Here is a 20,663-nt window from a genome sequence, read left to right on the forward strand (position 1 = left end):
GACATACAGTCATAACATTGACATAGGCTGTCGTAAGGGTGACATTAGTACCTGAAGGTTCCTCTCTCCACGTCCTGTCCGCTGAGACGTATGTGTGTTCCCTCCTTGAGCAGCGAGCCAAAGGCCATGTACTCTCCTAGAGCCCAGTCACACACACGCTGCCCCACCATCGCCGCACGACCCTTTAGTATACGACTCAGACCTGACACACACACACACACACACACACACACACACACATATATGAGGATATGTGAGCACGTACATAGGTTACGCTGTATTTGTCTTCCACAGGTATTGTGTGTGTCCACGCGTGTGTGTGTATGTGTGTGTAGGGGTTTGTGCGCGCACTTGTGTGTTTGAGTGTATGTGCGTGGTTGTCTACCGCCATGTATAGTGAAGTCTTCCACAGGGACAGATGAAGCAATGTGTCCTATGTGTCCCAGCTCCTCCTCAGTCAGGCCTGTAGACGGACTGGTCATACTCTTAGGCTGGCCATCCATGTTGAAGAAACCTACACACACATTGATAAAAAATACACACTGTTAGTGTATGGTTTACACAGAGAATAAAACACACACACACACACACACACACACCAGTCAAAAGTGTGGACATTTTCTACATTGTTTAACACTTTTTGGTTACTACATTATTCCATATGTGTTATTTCATAGATTTTTATGTCTTCACTATTATTCTACAATGTAGAAAATAGTAAAAATAAAGAAAACCCTTGAATGAGTAAGTGTTCTAAAACGTTTGACCAGTAGTGTATATTCTATATTTGAGATTCTCTCAAAGTAGCCACCCGTTGCCTTGATGACAGCTTTGCACACTCTTGGCATTCTCTCAACCAGCTTCATGAGGTAGCCACCTGGAATGCATTTCAATTAACAGGTGTGCCCTGTTAAAAGTGAATTTGTGGAATTTCTTTCCTTTTTAATGCGTTTGAGACAATTAGTTGTGTTGTGACAAGGTAGAGGTGCTATACAGAAGACAACAGTATTTGGTAAAATACCAAAGTCCATATTATGGCAAGAACAGCTCAAATAAGCAAAGAGTTCAGAGGAGACTGCGTGAATCAGGTTTCATTGTCGAATTGCTGCAAAGAAACCACTACTAAAGGACACCAATAATAAGAAGAGACTTGCTTGGACCAAGAAACACGAGCAATGGACATTAGACCGGTGGAAATCTGTCCTTTGGTCTGATGAGTCCAAATTTGAGATTTTTGGTTCCAACCTTTGTGAGAAGGCGAGTAGGTGAACGGATGTTCTCCGCATGTGTAGTTCCCACTGTGAAGCATGGGGAGGAGGTGTGATGGTGTCGGGGTGCTTTGCTGGTGACACTGTGATTTATTTAAAATTGAAGGCAACACTTAACCAGCATGGCTGTCACAGCATTCTGCAGCAATACGCCATCCCATCTGATTTGCGCTTAGTGGGACTATCATTTGTTTTTCAACAGGACAATGACCCAACACACTCCAGGCTGTGTAAGGGCTTTTTGACCAAGAAGGAGAGTGATGGACTGCTGCATCAGATGCCCTGGCCTCCACAATCACCGACCTCAACCCAATTGAGATGGTTTGCACTGAGTTGGACCGCAGAGTGAAGGAAAAGCAGCCAACAAGTGCTCGCATATGTGGGAATCCTTCAAGACTGTTGGAAAAGCATTCCAGGTGAAGCTGGTTGAGAGAATTCCAAGAGTGTGCAAAGCTGTCATCAAGACAAAGGGTGGATACTTTGAAGAATCTAAACATATTTGATTTGTTGAACACTTTTTTGGCTACTACATGATTCCATATGTTTTATTTCGTAGTTTTGATGTCCTCACTAGTATTCTACAAGTAGAAAATAGTACAAAAAAAGAAAAACCCTTGAATGTGTGTCCAAACTATTGACTGGTACTGTATAGCACTTACAATATATTGTAAAACTTAGGTTTCACACACACACACCACACACACACACACACAACACACACACACACACACACACCACACCGGGCCAGGGTGAGTCTAGCCAGTGTTTGATGTGTAGAATCTTCTCGTCTTTGGAGCGGGCATGAGCCTCTTCACAGATCTTGTCATACTTGGCAATCTCCTCCTAGAGGGGAGAGGGTTAATATCGATTTAATGTTAATTAAGTCATCCTCAACAACAACACCTTGGTACCTCATATCAATCAGCGAGTACATTCTATATAAGAACAGTCTTTCATATAAAGACAGAGGACAGAATATAATATCGAAGTAGAGGTTTGTAAGGGCTGATTATGCTACATGATGTCTATGGGCAGTCTATGGTGTATAGTATACACTGAGTGCACAAAACATTAAGAACACCTGCTCTTTCCATMACATAGACTGACCAGGTGAATCCAGGTGAAAGCTATGATCCCTTATTGATGTCACCTGTTAAATCCACTTCAATCAGTGTAGATTAAGGGGAGGAGACAGGTTAAATAAGTGTTTTTAACCCTTTAGACAATTAAGACATGGTTTGTGTATTTGTGCCATTCAGATGGTGAATGGGCAAGACAAAATATTTAAGTGCCTTTGAACGGGGTATGGTAATAGGTGCCAGGTACACCTGCTTGTGTCAGGAACTGTTGGTTTTTTTCACACTCAACAGTTTCCCGTGTGCATCAAGAATGGTTCACCACCCAAAGGACATCCAGCCAACTTGACCCAACTGCAGGAAGCATTGGAGTCAACATGGGCCAGCATCCCTGTGGAACACTTTCGACACCTTGCAGAGTCCATGCCCCGATGAAATTAGTCTGTTCTGAGGGCAAAAGTGGGAGTGCAYCTCGATATTAGGAAGGTGTTCCTAATGTTTGGTATACTCAGTGTATATGGCAAAATATGTTACCTCGTACTCCTGTCTGGTGACAGCTCCCTCTGCTATGAGTTTCTCAGCYTATTTCTGAAGGACTCCTTTCTGCTTCTTGATCTGCTTGTACATCAGAGGCTGGGTGAACATGGGTTCGTCCATCTCATTGTGGCCGTTACGCCTGTAACACACCTGTAACACACACACACACACATTAGAATTCAGCTCGTTCATGGTTATGGCATGTTACCTGCAGGGGCTACATATATGGGTCTTTCTATAAATTAGGGTACCAGTGTGCATCTCTAGTTTGGAGCTGCTACAATTGTATTCATGGATGCCCTCCCTGAATGTATCTCATCGGAGATACTGTCTGAATGACAGTCAAGTGATAAAGAGCATGTGATTTAACAACAGCCTTAGTGCAGGAATTAATGTTGATCTGGAGGACTAACAGAACACTTTGGTGTCTGTTGTTACGGTGGTCAAGATAAATAGCTAAATATTTCAAACGGAGCAATCGGCAATGTTAAAACGTCTTGTTTATTCGTTTTTGAATATAAAACCCCAAAACAATTTGATATTTCGATGTTCAAATGTGGGTGGGGTCAAATGTGGAATCCCTGGTCAAGTGCACAGCCAACACTTCCTGTCTTTTCAAAGCAGGAGGTCATCCTTCTAACTCCATTTTATGAATCTATTATCAATTAATTAATTGATTAATAGCTGCCCATACCAAGCCACTGTGCAAGATAAGGTAATATTTCGACATTTCTGCATATAATTGAGTGTGTATTGACTTATTAATGAACTGCTGCTTACTGTAAATAGTTAGCTGACTGATATATCCTAGCTACCAAGCTAATCATTGGTAATCTTTTTAAATTATGCTATACAGCCAAAACAACAGTATCTATTGCTAGACAAGAGATATGCCCTAGCTATAGGCCGTCTCATCGTTGTTGGTGATCAGGCCTACCACTGTTGTGTCGTCAGCAAACTTAATGATGGTGTTTGAGTCGTGTTTGGCCACGCAGTCGTGGTGAACAGGGAATACAGGAGGGGACTAAGTACACACCCTGAGGGCCCCAGTGTTAAGGATCAGCATGGCAGATGTGTTGTTGCCTACGCTTACCACCTGGTGACGGCCCGTCAGGAAGTCCAGATGCCAGTTGCAGAGGGAGGTGTTTAGTCCCAGAGTCCTTAGCTTAGTGATGAGCTTTGTGGGCACTATGGTGTTGAACGCTGAGCTGTAGTCAATGAACAGCATTCTCACATAGGTGTTCCTTTTGTCCAGGTGAGAAAGGGCAGTGTGGAGTGCGATTGAGATTGCGTCATCTGTGGATCTGTTGGGCGCGTATGCGAATTGGATGGGTCTAGGGCAGGGGTGTCAAAGTCAAATGGACGGAGGGCCAAATAAAAAATTTAGCTACAAAGCCGAGGGCCGGACTGTTCGAATGTTCATTGAAAATTTTTTAAATGACGCATATAGTCTAGTGAACCTAATTGAACCTACTGAAAACCTAACAAATATATTCCAATATGATCAGATAAATAAAGCATATTTTCTTATGGCGTCTGTCAGTAATCTTTAATTTTCAACAGACACAAAAGACAAATTTCCTTTATATAAAAATCCCATAACATGAACATTAAATGAAAGAAACCGGTATTCAAGGCACCATCAGTAGCCTATATTTTCTATTTTAGCAAAGTGGGCTAAATTTACTTCAAAGAAAAAAACAATAATAGCAATTTTCTATCATCCACTCAACTGAAATATTTTTAAAATATAATTGGATTGAAATACAATAAAATAAAGTGCAAAAATCTATTAATCAAAAACAACACTTTTTTAAGGAGAAGTAACATGCAGTGAAAACAAATATTAAACTTTAACTTTTAAACTTGAAACTGAGTAAAAACTCTAAATATGTGATTGCACAGTAATGTTCACTTGTTTGAGGTTGAGGGTGATACTTGGTGGTGTCCCATCTTTTCCACAAGTTCATCAATGTGTCGGGTAAGGCTCTGAGCTGAGGAAATCCTCAGAATGAGTGGAGGTGTTCAGCAGTAAGTCGACTTCTGTGTGATGTTTTTTTCAGGTTCATCAAAGAAAACAGTTGTTCACACAGGTATGTGCTGCCAAACATAGACAACGTTTGAGCAGCCTGGATGCGCAGCTGGGGCATTGTGTCGGGGAGGAAACGGGCGAACTCCGCAGCACCACTGCCCGCATTTTTGCCTCCAGTGCATCATTGCATTGGAGGTCAATCAACTCCATTTGGAGGTTTGGTGGTGAGCTTTCCACGTCAACAGCAAATGGGTTACCGGAGCAGTTTCCAACCTGCTTTTTGTGCTTCAAATCAGCAAATCGCGTCGAAGTCAGCGGCAAGCATACCTATTTTATCAGCCAACTGTGCGCTCTGGGAACGCACTGGTAGAGAGCTTCTCTTTCATGGTCTGGCAGCTGGGAAAGTGGCTCAAATTTTCTTTCCGCATCTGCGTCTCCACAGAGTCAGTTTGGTTTTAAATGCCTTCACTGTACTGTACATATCAGAGATGACATGATCCCGACCCTGCAGCTGCAAGTTCATTGCATTCAGATGACTCGTAATGTCACACAGAAAAGCCATTTCACACAGAAACATTTCGTCTCGGAGTTGTGTTGTGTCTTTCCCTTTGCTGTCCAAGAACAGACAAATCTCCTCACGAAGCCTCGAAACATCTTTGAAGCCACCTTTCCCTGGCTTAGCCATCGCACCTCTGTGTGATAGGCAAATCACCATGCTCCGTTTCTAACTCGTCAGAAATGCCTTGAACTGGCGGTGATTCAAACCTTTGGCTCTGATAAAGTTAACTGTGCGCGTGATGATGCTCATTACATGCTCATTTTCAAGGCTTTACCGCACAACGCTTCCTGGTGTATGATACAATGATAAGCTGTCAGCTCACCTGTCGCGTTTTCCGCTTTGCATCTTTTCCCGTATCTTCGCCACCAGTCCGCTCCTGTGTCCACACATCGCAGGTGCTCCGTCGGTTGTCAAACCCACAAGTTTTTCCCAAGGCAGCTCCATCTCATTTACACATCTTGACCCTCTTCATACAAATCATGCCCGTAGTTGTGCCATGCATAGGACGTAAAGCCAAAAACTCCTCTGTCACGCTTAGGCTGGAGTCCACTCCGCGGATGAAATTGACAACTGGGCAATGTCAGAAATTTTGTCGTGCTCTCATCCACAGCCAAGGAATATGCAATGAAATCTTTTCCCTTTTCACAAGCTGCTCTTTTAGATTGATGGACAACTGGTCTACTCTCTCGGCAATGGTGTTTCTGCTCAGACTCACATTTAAAAAGAGTTGCTTTTTTCTGGGCAAACTTCGTCACAAACTTTAATCATGCAGTTTTTGATGAAATCCCCCTCCGTAAATGGCCGGGCTGATTTAGCGATCTCTTCTGCAAAATAAAACTGGCCTTGACAGCAGCCTGGCCTTGTGATTTGGCTTTTTTGAACAGAGCCGTCGAGATTTGCAGCCTCGTTTTAATTCCTCTGCCTTTTGTAGCCTTTGTTCCATGTCCATATTCTTGTTTTTGTCCGCGTGTTTCGTTTCATAATGTCGTCTCAGATTATACTCTTTCAGTACCGCCACACTTTCTCCACACAAAGAAGCACACACAGGTTTTCCAGCTACCTCCCATATACTCCGACTCCCACCTTGTTTGAAACCCCCGCGTTCTCAGTGTCCACCTTCCGTTTTGCCATTTTTGATGGGTATCTGAAAGTTAATTTTACTGTGATGCTGAGCGACTGCTGCCAATAAATTTGAAATGAACAGCCTACTGCTCGGTGCGTCACCGTTGCATTGTGGGAAATGTAGTATTGGTGCGTGTAAAAGATCTGCGGGCTGCCGGCTTGCTGCGGTCTGCGGGCCGGTTCTAATAATAAATCAAGATCATCCCAGGGGCCGTAAAAAACCTTCCTCGCGGGCCGGATGTGGCCCGCGGGGCCTTGACTCTGACATATGTGGTCTAGGGTGTCCGGGAGGATGCTGTTGATGTGAGCCATAACCAGTCTTTAAAAGCACTTCATGGCCTACTGACGTGAGTGCCACAGAGTTGTAATCATTTAGGCAGGTTACCTTCGCTTCCTTGGGCACAGGTACTATGGTGATCTGTTTGAAACATGTAGGTATTGCAGACTCGATCAGGGAGAGGTTGAAAATGTCAGTGAAGACACTTGACAGTTGGTCCGCGCATGCTTTGAGTACACGTCCTGGTAATCCGTCTGMCCCAGAGGCTTTGTGAATGTTGACCTGTTTAAAGGTTTTGTTGACATCGGCTGTCAAGAGCATTATCACACAGTCCTCCAGCACAACTGGTGCTCTCGTGCATGCTTCAGTGTTGAAGCCTCGAAGTGAGCGTAAAAGGTATTTAGCTCGTCTGGTCAGCTCGCGTCACTGGGCAGCTCGCGTCTGGGTTTCCCTTTGTAATTCGTAATAGTTTTCAAGCCCTGCCACATCCAACGAGCATCAGAGCCGGTGTAGTAGGATTCAATCTTAATCCTATATTGACGCTTTGTTTGATGGTTTGTCTGTGGGCATGGTGGTCGTCGATGCACTTATTGATGAAGCCGATGACTGAGGTGGTGTACTCCTCAATGCCATTGGATGAATCCCGGGAACATATTCCAGTCTGTGCTAGCAAAACAGTCCTGTAGTGTAGCATCCGCGTCATCTGACCACTTCCGTATTGAACGAGTCACTGGTACTTCCTGCTTTTGTTTTTGCTTGTAAGCAGGAATCAGTAGGATAGAATTATGGTCAAATTTGCCAAATGGAGGGCGGGGGAAAGCTTTGTATGCATCTCTGTGTGTGGAGTAAAGGTGGTCTAGGATTTTTTATTTGGTAAAACTGATTTAAGTTTTCCTGCATTAAAGTCCCCGGCCACTAGGAGTGCCACTTCTGGGAGAGCATTTTCTTCTTTGCTTGGCTTATGGTCTTATAGAGTTGGTTGAGAGCGGTCATAGTGCCAGCATCGGTTCTGTGGTGGTAAATAGACGGCTACGAATAATATAGATGAGAACTCTTGGTAGATAGTGTGGTCTACAGCTTATCATAAGGTACTCTACCTCAGGCGAGCAATACCTCGAGACTTCTTTAATATTAGACATCGCACACCAGCTGTTATTGACAAATAGACACACACCCCCACCCCTCGTCTTACCAGAGGTAGCGTCTCTGTTCTGCCGGTGCATTTAAAATAGCACTAGCTCTATATTGTTCTGAATGTATTCATGTTTTTCATTCCAGCTAGTTTGATGTACAACCAATGACTAATAAGCGGAGATGTCAGAGAACTGGCAGTGTGGTGCCAGGACAACAACCTCTCCTTCAATGTGAGCAAGACAAAGGAGCTGATCGTGGACTACAGAAAAAGGCGGGCCGTACAGGCTCCCATTAACATTGACGGGGCTGTAGTGGAGCGGGTCGAGAGTTTCAACGTCCTTGGTGTCCACGTCACCAACCAACTGTCATGGTSCAAACATACCAAGKCAGTCGGGAAGATGGCACGACAAAACCTTTTCCCCCTCAGGAGACTGAAAAGACTTGGCATGGGTCTCCAGATCCTCAAAAGGTTCTACCGCTGCACCATCGAGAGCATCCTGACCGGTTGCATCACCGCCTGGTATAGCAACTGCTTGGCATCAGACCGTAAGGCCTCTGTAGAGGGTAGTGCGAACGGCCCAGTACATCACTGGGGCCAAGCTTCCTGCCATCCAGGATCTATACAATAGGTGGTGTCTGAGGAAAGCCCATAGAATTGTCAGAGACGCCAGTCACTCAAGTTATAGACTGTTTTCTCTGCTACCGCATGGCAAGTGGTACCGGCGTGCCAAGTCTAGGACCAAATTACCTTCTACCCCCAAGCCATAAGACTGCCGAACGATTAATAAAATCGCCACCGGACAATTTACATTGACCCCCCCTCCCTTTTGTACGCTGCTGCTACTCGCTGTTAATTATCTATGCATAGTCCCTTCACCCCACCTACATGTACATATGACCTCAACTAACCTGTACCCCCGCACACGGACTCGGTACCGGTGCCCCCTGTATATAGCCTCGTTATTGTTATTCTTATTGTGTTACTTTTTATAATTACTTTTTATTTTAGTCTACTTAGTAAATATTTTCTTAACTTTTCTTGAACTGCACTGTTGGATAAGGGCTTGTAAGTAAGCATTTCACGGGAAAAGTCTACACTTGTTGTGGTCGGTGCATGTGACAAATAAAATTTGATTTGAATGAAGGAAGGATTTGAATAGTAGACATGTAAATATATCCTGTTTTACAGCAGGTCTCCAGCTGCCCAGACCTGTCTGATCAGCCTGATAGGGTGCCGTGGGTGTGTCCAGCTTACACCTGTGAAAATCTGTGTGTGTATAGCAATGGAATTAAACATCCAACCCATGCCTCAAGTGATGTGCTGTCGGTCCACTACACACCCGAAGGGTTGTGGGGTCCTGTCCAGAAACACTCCCCAGCCCCTACCCCTAGACACTTGTGGAGATCTGAGAGAATTGAACAGGTGTAAGCAATACCACCAAAATTCCACCAAGCCTATCAGAGGTTAAGATGGCGCTCTCATCATGTCACCACCCATCAATCCCTCTTAGATCTCCACAAGTGTCTAGACTCTGGGAAGTAGGGGATGCGGGTTGTTTCTGGACAGGTCATGGGTATTATGGTAGCTCAGTCGGTCAGTCAGCCAGTCTGGCACTGTCAAAACATTTGAATAGCTGTCAAATACTTGCTTCCTCTGTCCTTGGGAGAATTTCTATTGCATTTCCTTGATTCGTTGCATCCTCTCTCTTCATCTCCACCTCAAAACCCATTGGATGAGAAGGTCAGAGGTCCCTCTGTCACCTTCTTATCCGATGGGTTTTGAGAAGGAGGCAAGGGGAGAGGATGTGAGGAATGAAGGACATGCAATTGAGATTCTCCCCTTGTTTCCTCCATTCCTSACCTCCCTCTCAAAGCACATTGGGGGAGAGYAGGGAAGGTTCCTCCCACTTTCGAGGAGGTGCATGGAGTGGAGGAAACAAGGACAGAGGAAGCAAGAATGTGACATCTAGTTCTCACACACATGCATGCACACACACACACACACACAACTTGAAGAGTTTACTGACTATAATGATTTCATTATTGGTDATTATTATTGCCAATGATTTGTTGACAGAGGCCATTCTATTATATTATTGCATTAAATTATATAAACTATACAAAAATACAGAAATGCATTCTTCTGGAATGTTTAGCATGGCTATAAATGATAGAGAAGGTGACTACAACACAAACAGACCTGCTACTTGACATGGCAAAGAAAAATGCAGTGTCCATGTTTTATGTGACATTTTGAATGATCTGTAGATGTTTTGTTGTTGCTAGGAGTTATGGTCTCATTTTGCCTACCMAGACTCTTATTCCTGTAAATACACATGTGAAGATGCAAGAAAATCCTATTTAAATGTACATAAAGCCTTTTRTTTTTACCCTGATGTCACACATTAGTCCCTTTATTTATAGAAAGTGTCAATGATGACTGTTCGGTAAGTCACTAAAGGTGTCTGCTTAATAACCCTATTATAATTATCATCTCATTATGACCATTACAAACACCTGATCAGGAAACACATACACGTTTCTAATTGGTCACAAACGTTTTCACACCATTTTTTAGTAGTCCCTCCCTGTTTCAGTCTGTTTTCCTCTGTTTCATGCCTAACGAACACCACCCTGGTCAGGAAACACACACTCACCAGGTCGACGACTACGTCCTTGTGAAAGGTTGCCCTCCACTCGGCGGCGACATTACACACGTACATGACAGCCTCGGGGTCGTCAGCGTTGACATGGAAGATGGGGGCGTTGACCACRTTGGCCACGTCTGTAGGGTAAGAGGATGACCTCGCCACCCTGGGGTCGGTGGTGAAACCAATCTGCAGGGTGGGAGAGAGAAAAGAGGGAAGTTAAATTAAGGGAAGGGTGTGTGTGTGTGCATGCATGCGTGCCTACGCGCACGTGCATGTGTTACCTGGTTGTTGACCACCACATGGATAGTGCCATGTGTGGTGTAGGAGGGCAGGTCAGAGAGGTGGAAGGTCTCATAGACAACCCCCTGGCCTGCAAACGCTGCATCACCATGGAGCAGGATGGACATTACCTGGAAATACACACAAACAGAAATATAAATACACAGACAGACAGACAGACAAACAGAAATATAAATACACAGACAGACAGACAGACAAACAGAAATATAAATACACAGACAGACAGACAGACAGACAGACAGACAGACAGACAGACAGACAGACAGACAGACAGACAGAAACCAAAAAACATACAAATCCATACACAGTCTGTCTGTCTGCCTGTGTGTGTACTTACCCTGTTGCCTTCTGTGTCCCCGCAGTAGAACTGCTCAGCCTTGGTCTTTCCCTGCACCACGGGGTCCACAGCCTCCAGGTGGGAAGGGTTAGCCATGAGTGACAGTGTGATGTTCCTATCAGTGACCCGGTTGATCCTCCGGTGCCACATCCCCAAGTGGTACTTCACATCTCCAGAACCCTGAGGYGGGAGGGGGGGAGAAAAAGAGAGGGCAGGTGAATTGTAAGAGTATAACTTCTTCATTTTRTTTAGCTTCTGATATGGAAGATTTTTTTCATGTTATTCACTTTCCATATTGTGTTACCAGGGTCGTGATCTTTACGGTACGCAATGGACAACATTTGAAAAAAAATTGCAACAGAAAACGAAAATCTGTGTTTCTGATTGGACAAAGTCCCTCCCTGCTTCAGTTATTTCTTTCCCCGTTTGGTGGTTAATGAACAGGACCCTGCTCTCTGCRAGCTGTAGGATTTACCTCATCAGCAGCCTCAAGCTTGGAGTCAAACTGACAGAAGATCTGATCCAGCTCCTTACGGATCACATTYGCCAACACATTCAACCTCCCCCTGGAGAGATAGAGCGAGAGACAAGGGTGGAGAGAGGGAGAACAACTTTCAGCTACGCTACGCACTGGGCAGCTTGTGATTGGTGTGTATGCGGTAACAGTACCTGTATGGGGGGCCTATGATTGGTGTTTCCATGGACAACGCTGCCTGTGGGGCAGCCTGTGATTGGTGTTTCTGTGGTAACAGTACCTGTGAGGCATGCCCATGATGATGCTCTCCACTCCGTTCATGCTGGACTTGTCGATGATGGTCTTCAGGGCCGGGATGAGAGACTCACAGCCCTCCAGGCCAAAGCGCTTCTCTGATGACCATTTCCTCTGCAGGAACTCCTCAAACCTTGCCAACAGGAAACAGGAAGTTAAACATATGAAACAGGAAGTTAAACAATTTCAAATAGCCCTTTCGCTCTATGCATTTGTGGAGATCTGAGAGGATTTGATAGTTGTAAGTGTTACGGAATCGATTAGACAACCTTCTGTTACACTACACTCACTTTGTCTAGGGGACCTAGGCTTGCCTAATTGTTCTGTGACATGACTAGGTGTGTGCTTRAGCGTGAACGTAGAAGTGTCCGGACCGTGTTGTATGTACATGTACCCAGGAGATAGCAAACTTACCGAGTTCAGGGCCAGCTCCGTCTTAACCTCTTGGTCGGCCAYTCCAAGAAGGTTATTCATGTTCATGGTGACAAAATAAATAGATGTACAAAAACCAACCTACAAAAAGGCATGCCCAACTAAAGAGGTTAACTAACACAAAGAAACAAACAAAGGCCGTCTGAGAGGCTTTGGTCCTACTCTCTCTCTCACTCTCTCTCACTGAGAGGAGGACACTTGAYTAATTATCAAGGCTTTTGTGAAGTAACACTTGCAACTCTGAAGATAAACAGTGCATTTACATTCAGTAATCTTGCTCTGATTTGTCATCCTGAGGGTCCCAGAGATAAAATGTAGCATAGCTTTGTTTGATTAAATCCATTTCTATATTCAAATGTAGGAACTGGGTTCTAAGGTTTGAACCCCTACTGTTTCTGGCCCCACACCGATCCCGACCGGCCATCTAGATGTAGGGAAGCTAATTTCCATCATGTATGACCTTCCTGGGAGTGTGTAAACTTACATTTTTTATTACCATATCATTTTTGTATGTTCTCTATAGTTATGTACTTGAAAATGTATCAATTGACTAATTCGGCACATTTGGGCAGACTTGATACAAAATTTTGTGCAGTATTGCAATGCTTCACTGGATCAATCTGAAACTTTACACTGCTAATCTAAATTGCACCTAAACTCCAATATTATATCATGGCCTTTCTCTTGCATTTCAAAGATGATGAAAAGAATAACAAATAGGAAACGCATGTTTTTTTTGTTTGGATTATCTTTTACCAGATCTAATGTGTGATAGTTTTCTACATTCATTTCACATTTCCACAAACTTCAAAGTGTTTTCTTTCAAATGGAATCAAGAATATGCATATACTTGCTTCAGGTCCTGAGCTACAGGCAGTTCGATTTGGGTAAGTCCTTTTAGGCAAAAATTTTAAAAAAGGGGTACGATCCTTAAGAGGTTTTTAAGATGAATGTACTAACTGTAAGTCGCTCTGGATAAGAGCGTCTGCTAAATGACATACATTTCTAATGTAAGGCTTCCTGGCAGAGCACATCACTTAAACCGGTTGCTGCTGCCATCTGGGGATGAGGTGTGGAAGTGTAGTATGTTGTCCAGCTATGTGCATCACACTAAACATATCTTAGCACAAGAAATATAGTAAAAGCAATATGCTTATGCAATAAACTGTCTTTGTCTTTGTGACATTTTTTGTAACCTGCACAATTGGTAAATATGCATACACTATTTTTTTTAATGTGAAACCGGTGTACAGACAGACCTGGTGGATCGAACCATTCTGGCTAGCAGGGTCCTCTTCTCCTCCAGGGTGAACTGCATGATGCCTGGCCTCTCAAACTTCTGTCTGATCCACTGGCACTGCTCCAGGTCATTAATGAACATGAACTCTACTCCAATAGACTGACAGTACGCCATCTAGAGGAGAGGAGAGGTCAGTGCGCCTGTGTGTGTGCGCATGTGTGTGGGCAGTTTTTAGCAAGCAGTGAGTGCGTGCAACGCGTCGGATCTACCTCGAGGCGCTGTATGATCTCTCGGAGGGGCAGAGTGCTCTCGCTGCCCCCTATAAAGGTTGTGGTGGGGAGCCGGAACACCTTGTCCAGGTCGGACTCATCCAGACCATAGAACTCTGCCATTGTTACCATGTAGATTGGAGGAGGGGGGGGTATAGAAATATAATAGACAAATGGAGAGAGGAAGAGGTGATCAGAGAGTTAGAGAAAGAGAGATGGAAAAAAGCAGAAAGAGAGGGAATTAGTGGGAAAGAGGGGCATACAGAAGGCTAATTTAAACATCAAAATGACAGACATGGTATCTAGAGAAACCCACTCTATATTTGAATATCAAAGTTATACAGACATCCAAAAAAGAGCAACATTAATTGGTTAGTTTGATGGCCACAAGCAGGGTTATTGCATTACACGAGATAGACGGGAGAGACAGAGCATATGAGCGAGAAAGAGGTAGAGCGAGAGAAAAAGAAACAGCAAGAGGTGATGGTGAAATAACAATGTCAGCAGTAACATGAAGAAGAGTGGTGGGGAGAGATGGAGGAGTGACAAAAACAATTCATTTTCTGGAATGAAGGGGTAAGRGARGATGCAAATACAAAATGGTGGCAGGGAATGGCGTGAACGTGAAGGCGTCTCGGAGTCAGCAGAGTCCCACTATAGTGCCTTCAGAAAGTACTCATAACCCCTGACTTTTTTCACATTTTGTTGTGTTACAGCCTGAATTTAAAATAGATTAATTGCGAATTTGTGTCACCGACCTACACACAATAGCCCATAATGTCAAAGTGGAATTATGTTTATAAAAAAGTTAGAAATTGTGACTCGTTTCTGAGAACTAGGCATATGTCGCGTGTAACAGTTTAACTTTAGTCGTTCCCTCGCCGACCGGGCGCGAACCAGGGACCTTCTGCAACCATCAACAACAGTCACCCACAAAGCATTGTTACCCATCGCTCCACAAAAGCCACAGCCCTTGCAGAGCAAGGGGAACACACTACCCCCTTTCAACCTCCTCCTTTTCCGCAGCAACCAGTGTCAACAGCATCAATGTAAAGTTTAACTTTACGTCCATCCTCGCCCGACCCGGGCGCGAACCAGGGACCTCTGCACACATCAACAACAGTCACCACGAAGCATCGTTACCATCGCTCCACAAAGGCGGCCCTTGCAGAGCAAGAGGAACCACTACTTCAAGGTCTCAAAGCGAGTGACGTAACCGATTGAAACGCTATAGCTCGCACCACCGCTAACTAGCTAGCCATTTCACATCCGTTACAACGCGCATCACTACTTCCAGGAGAGGCATTGGAACGTAAACATTTTTATCAAATGTGTTTTTTGGCAGAAATGCTTTCTGAAACATAAACTTTCATGTGCCTTAATAACAAACTTGTATGCCATCTGTAATACAAATGAAATAGTTAAATTACGAGCTAGTTGGTTTAGCCATGGACAAAGCCAGAACCTTCCCTAGCCATGATTGGCTGAGTTAATTGATGGGCTGGACATGCCGAGATGAGTTTGGATTGGTCTGCCATGTAGCAACTTCTGTCTATAACATGAGCTCTCAGTAGTGTAGGTAATCCCTTCTAACGCTGCTTTTTTAAAGGATGTCACAAAGAATTGCAAAAGTGTTGCTAATGCTCTCCACTTTCTGGAGGACCGAGTCTTGAAATCAGTGGAATGCCCGGTGGAAGCAGAGTATGATAGCTAAGGAGATTCTGGTGTTTGATTGCAAATATGTGGAGGGAGTCAAAAAGAGAACACACAGAAAGAAGGCTGTTATGTAAAACACCTGTCTCCAGATTACATCTTCAAATTAAGGGCAACTATCTGTGACAGAGAGGGACAAGCGTTCATCCATGTATACGACTAAGAGAGTCTATTTATCTACATTTTAAGATATTATACGTTTCTAATTTGGTCAGAAAGTCYTTTTCATTGCAAGTTAAAGCGTASTGTTAGCWAGCTAGCTYACGCTAGCTGGCTGGCTCGCTAGCTAACGTTARGTGTGTGTAYTAATATTATTCGTATCTCAGAGCATTGCTAGTAATAGCCGAATGTTAGCCAACTAGCTAACATTGAACCTAGTTGGTTAGCTTTAGCTACCTTCAGATTCATGCAGGGTAGTAACGTTATGAGTTGGGACTATGGTTAATTGTTTAGCTAAACAAAATACTCCACTATGCAAGTAACCATTTCACTGTACKGTTTACACCTRCTGTATCCTGTGCATSTGACAAATACATTTWGATTTTACTTGATATAGTGTGTGTTTACCAGAGACAGTAARGTGAAGAACAACATGACCTGRACCAAAGACAAATTAGGATATACCGTTAGGTCAAAGAGACGGTGTTCAAGTTCTCTGGTAGAATGCCCTGATTTTATTTTAATCACACTCACAACCATAAGCTATTTTCTGTAATTAGCTTGCCATTAACTTGTAAATAATGATCTTGTTGTGAGTTTATTTTCCTGAAATAATGAATACAAATTAGCTAAAGTTAAGACATTGTCAGCTATATGATATGCTCATTATTTGAGCTGGCTAGCCAGCTAACTTAACGCTAACTTAGTTTTGAAATCTTTGGTTGTTTAGCACACAACGACCGTACTCACTCTGTTTAGCATATGGCGTCACATGTGAATCCTTAAAGAGATGGGTGGGGCTAAGGCTTAAGCGGGTGTGAATGATGCTGAATGGGTGTTAACAAAGAAGAGCTGTCCAGTAGGTGTACCAAAACATTCAAGGGCCATTTTCTCAAAATTGGGGTAACAAGTTTATCAACTTTCAAAGCAGAATTACTTCCCCATTGTTCCTAATCTGTAGTGTCTGATATACCATGCTCTAGCTCTGAGTCTCTACTTTTATACAATGTAAAAAAACACCATTTCAAATGTTGCTACATAAGATCGAATCGAACCGGTCGGTCACAATTAATTAAAAATGAAAAGCTGAAATGTCTTGAGTCAATAAGTAGTCAACCCCTTTGTTATGGCAAACCTAAATAGGTTCAGGAGTAAAAATGTGCTTAACAAGTCACATAATAAATTGAAAGGATTCACTCTGTGTGCAATAATAGTGTTTAACATGATTTTTGAATGACTACCTCATCTCTGTACCCCACTCGTACAATTATCTGTAAGGTCCCTCAGTCGAGCAGTGAATTTCAAACACAAATTCAACCACAGACCAGGGAGGTTTTTCAATGCCTCGCAAAGAAGGGCACCTATTGGTAGATGGMTAGAAATAKATTTAAAAAGCAGACAATGAATATCCCTTTGAGCATGGTGAAGTTATTAWTTACACGTTGGATGGTGTATCAATACAACCAGTCACTACATACAGCGTTTCCCAAACTCGGTCCTCGGGARCACYAGGGGWGCACGTTTTGGTTTTTGCCATAKCACTACACAGCTGTTTAAAATGATCAAAGCTTTATGATTAGTTGATTATTTGAATCAGCTGTTTAGTACTAGGACAAAAAACAAAATATGCTCCCCTTGTGGTCCCTAGGACCAAGTTTGAGAAACCCTGCTCAAACCCAACGCATGTATCTTTGTAGTGCTCAGTTGCCGGAGAGGAAGGAAACCACTCAGGGACACAACACATCACGAAGTACCACTCTGGGAGACAAATTCGCCTTTCAGCAGGTCAATAACCTAAAACACAAGGCCAAATATACACTGGAGTTGCTTACCATGATAACATTGAATATTCCTGAGTGGCGTAATTACAGTTTTGACTTAAATCAGCTGTGTAGCAATGATCAACAACCAACTTGACAGCGCTTCAAGAATTAAAAAAATAATGATGTGCAAATATTGCACAATCCAGTTGTGAAAGCTCTTACCCAGAAAGACTTACAGCTGTAATCGCTGCCAAGGTGATTCTAACATGTATTGACTCATGGGGTTGAATACTTATGTAATCAAGATATATMAGTGTTTTATTTCTCATAATTTTCTTTACAAATGTTAGAATTTTTCTTCCACTTTGACAATACAGATTKTTTTGTGTAGATCGTTGACACAAAATTACAATTAAATCCATTTTAATCCCAARTTGTAACACAACAAAATGTGGAAAAAGTCAAGGGGTGTGAATACTTTCTGAAGGCACTGTATGTCTGTTTTTTATTGAAATGTTCCACTGCCATATGTAATGCTTGAGTGTGTAAAGCCTAGGAGCAGCGCTAGCATCAGTGCTGCACTGATGATCTAAACAGCTGTTTCTGTTATGTTCAAGTAACTGTCCAGTGTTTCCAGATTCCTATAAAATACGACCTATGGTTAATTACAATATGATTGAAATAGTTTTCCTTCCAAAAGCAGCATTTAGGTGTTTGAATGGTGTGGGCGAACTGCGTACCCCTAACAACAGAATGGTGTAGGCATATACCCGCCATTAAAAATATTCATGCGAGTAGACCGCTGATTGGCCAGCTCAGCCAATGAACCAACATGACATCATGTTCTATTAGGAAATAGCAAGTATTTTTGAAACTGTCTGTCTGAGATACAAGTTTGAGGTGGGMTTTTTTAAATGTTTTTTTATTCTTTATTATTCTTTGGCCACAAACGTGAGTATAGGATGAGTCAACAACATTATTTGGGTATGAGTTAACAGAATATACATTTTCTGAAGATATATTTTCACTGGACAGTTACTTTAACAGAATGACTATAGGTCAAAGTCTATACTTTAAGCCAATACATGTATAATACACTTCTTATTACAGAAGAAATCTTATAGCGTGTAGATGCGTGTGTTTGATTTCCTAGTAGGCGTATGAATAACAGTCCAAACCTCAATGGATTGACTCGGCACAGCACAGAAATTACTTAACAGGATTTGACCTAATCACACACATACGCACGCGCACGCGCACACGCACACACACCCCTAATATGACCTTGTGTTAATAAAAATACAACAAGGCAGCATTCTCTAACACTCTGTCACTTGTTTTACTAGAGACTGGGGGGAATCCAGCCAAGCAGATGAAATCTAATCAAGTTAAAGAGATGAGGCAGCCGGAGAGACATGTCTACACAGCCTTCTCACTGACCCTGAGGACACACATTTACATTTGAGTCCTTTAGCAGACGCTCTAATCCAAAGCGATTTAAAGGAGCAATTAGGGTTTAGTGCCTTACTCAAGGGCACATCGGCAGATTTTTCACCGAGCTGGCTTAGAGATTCGAACCAGAAACCTTTCGACAATTGGCCCAACGCTATTAACCGTGATTACTTCAGGAAAAGAAACTTGGGACTACTTTACTTCTACAATAAACTGCACAAAGAGCTACCGAGAGATAAAAGAAGAGCTAAGAACTAGGGAACTATCCTACCATCACTCATCAGTGGGACTTGGGAAACATCACCTGATACTACAGAGAAATCCTTAGGTCCAGTTCGGAAACCAATACTGTGACCTGATCCCTAGGCCCTTGCTTCTCCATCTGAGAGCGTAGTCTTAAGGGCATAGACAATAAGTACGTAGAGACAGGGCCATGGTATGGGTTTGGAACCAATGCGCAGCAGCAGCAGAGCTGTAGTAGAGCTTAAAAAGGTAGAGGATCCTGTATATTGTAGTCTAGGGGCTGTGTCCATACCTTCAGCAGTGAGATCATACAGGCGCTCTTTATACCCAGAGAGGTCTGGGGGACACAGAGAGAGACACACACATATGGGTTAGTGGAACGTACGCACAAAGTGGTTGGTGACACGCACTCACGCACACAAACACACACACATATTCTGGTGCACACCCACAGATGTCTCTCAAACTCACACACAAACCCAGATATTTCCCTGTTGACATCAGCTAAAAGTGACAGCCAGTCAGTCAGCCAGTCAGACACACTACTGAAGCTCAACAATACCAGTTTGAGACACACAGAACCAAAGGATAACCCTTTGAAGAACCCTTTTCGGTTCCAGGTAGAACCCTGTTGAGATTCATGTAGAACCCTTTACACAYAGGGTTCTACATAGAACCCAAAAGAGATCTACCTAGAACCAAAATGAGTTATCCTATGGACAGCCAAAGAACCCTTTAGGAACCCTTTTTTCTAAGAGTGCAGAAGAGAACTCTTTGACCCCAACACCACTTAGCAATAGGCCAACTCTAAATTCCATGTAATCACATTTTTTTTTTAACTACACACGCACACGCATATGCACTCACACATGCACACACACTCTCAGTGACCATTTTTTGTCAGAGATCATAACCTAGAGATTACCCAGGCAGGAGGAAGGGGTGATTAGATAACAGTATGCCTGGAAACTAGTGATGCACCGATATTACATTTTGGCCGATACTGATATCAGATATTTTCCTTGCCCAAAAAAACCCGATACCGGAACCGATATCTAAAATTTTAGCGGCCTTTTAAGCATTCTAGTACAGTTAAATAGTTATCGACACGCATGGACGCAGCGGTCTAAGGCACTGCATCTCAGTGCAAGATGCGTCACTACAGTCCCTGGTTCGAATCCAGGCTTTATCACATCCTGCCGTGATTGGGAGTCCCATATGGTGGCGCACATTTGGCCTAGCGTCGTCCGGGTTTGGTCGGGGTAGGCCATCATTGTAAATAAGAATTTGTTCTTAACTGACTTGCCTAGTTAAATAAAGGTTACACACA

General features: G+C 43.2%; 1 pseudogene; it reads right to left on the minus strand.

The window, feature by feature from the left end:
* The window catches only part of LOC111963793 (2-oxoglutarate dehydrogenase complex component E1-like), a 62,990-nt pseudogene that overhangs the window by 4,634 nt on the left and 37,693 nt on the right, over positions 1-20,663 (minus strand).

Source organism: Salvelinus sp. IW2-2015, linkage group LG5 (genome assembly GCF_002910315.2).
Source record: "Salvelinus sp. IW2-2015 linkage group LG5, ASM291031v2, whole genome shotgun sequence".
Classification (NCBI taxonomy): Eukaryota; Metazoa; Chordata; class Actinopteri; order Salmoniformes; family Salmonidae; genus Salvelinus; species Salvelinus sp. IW2-2015.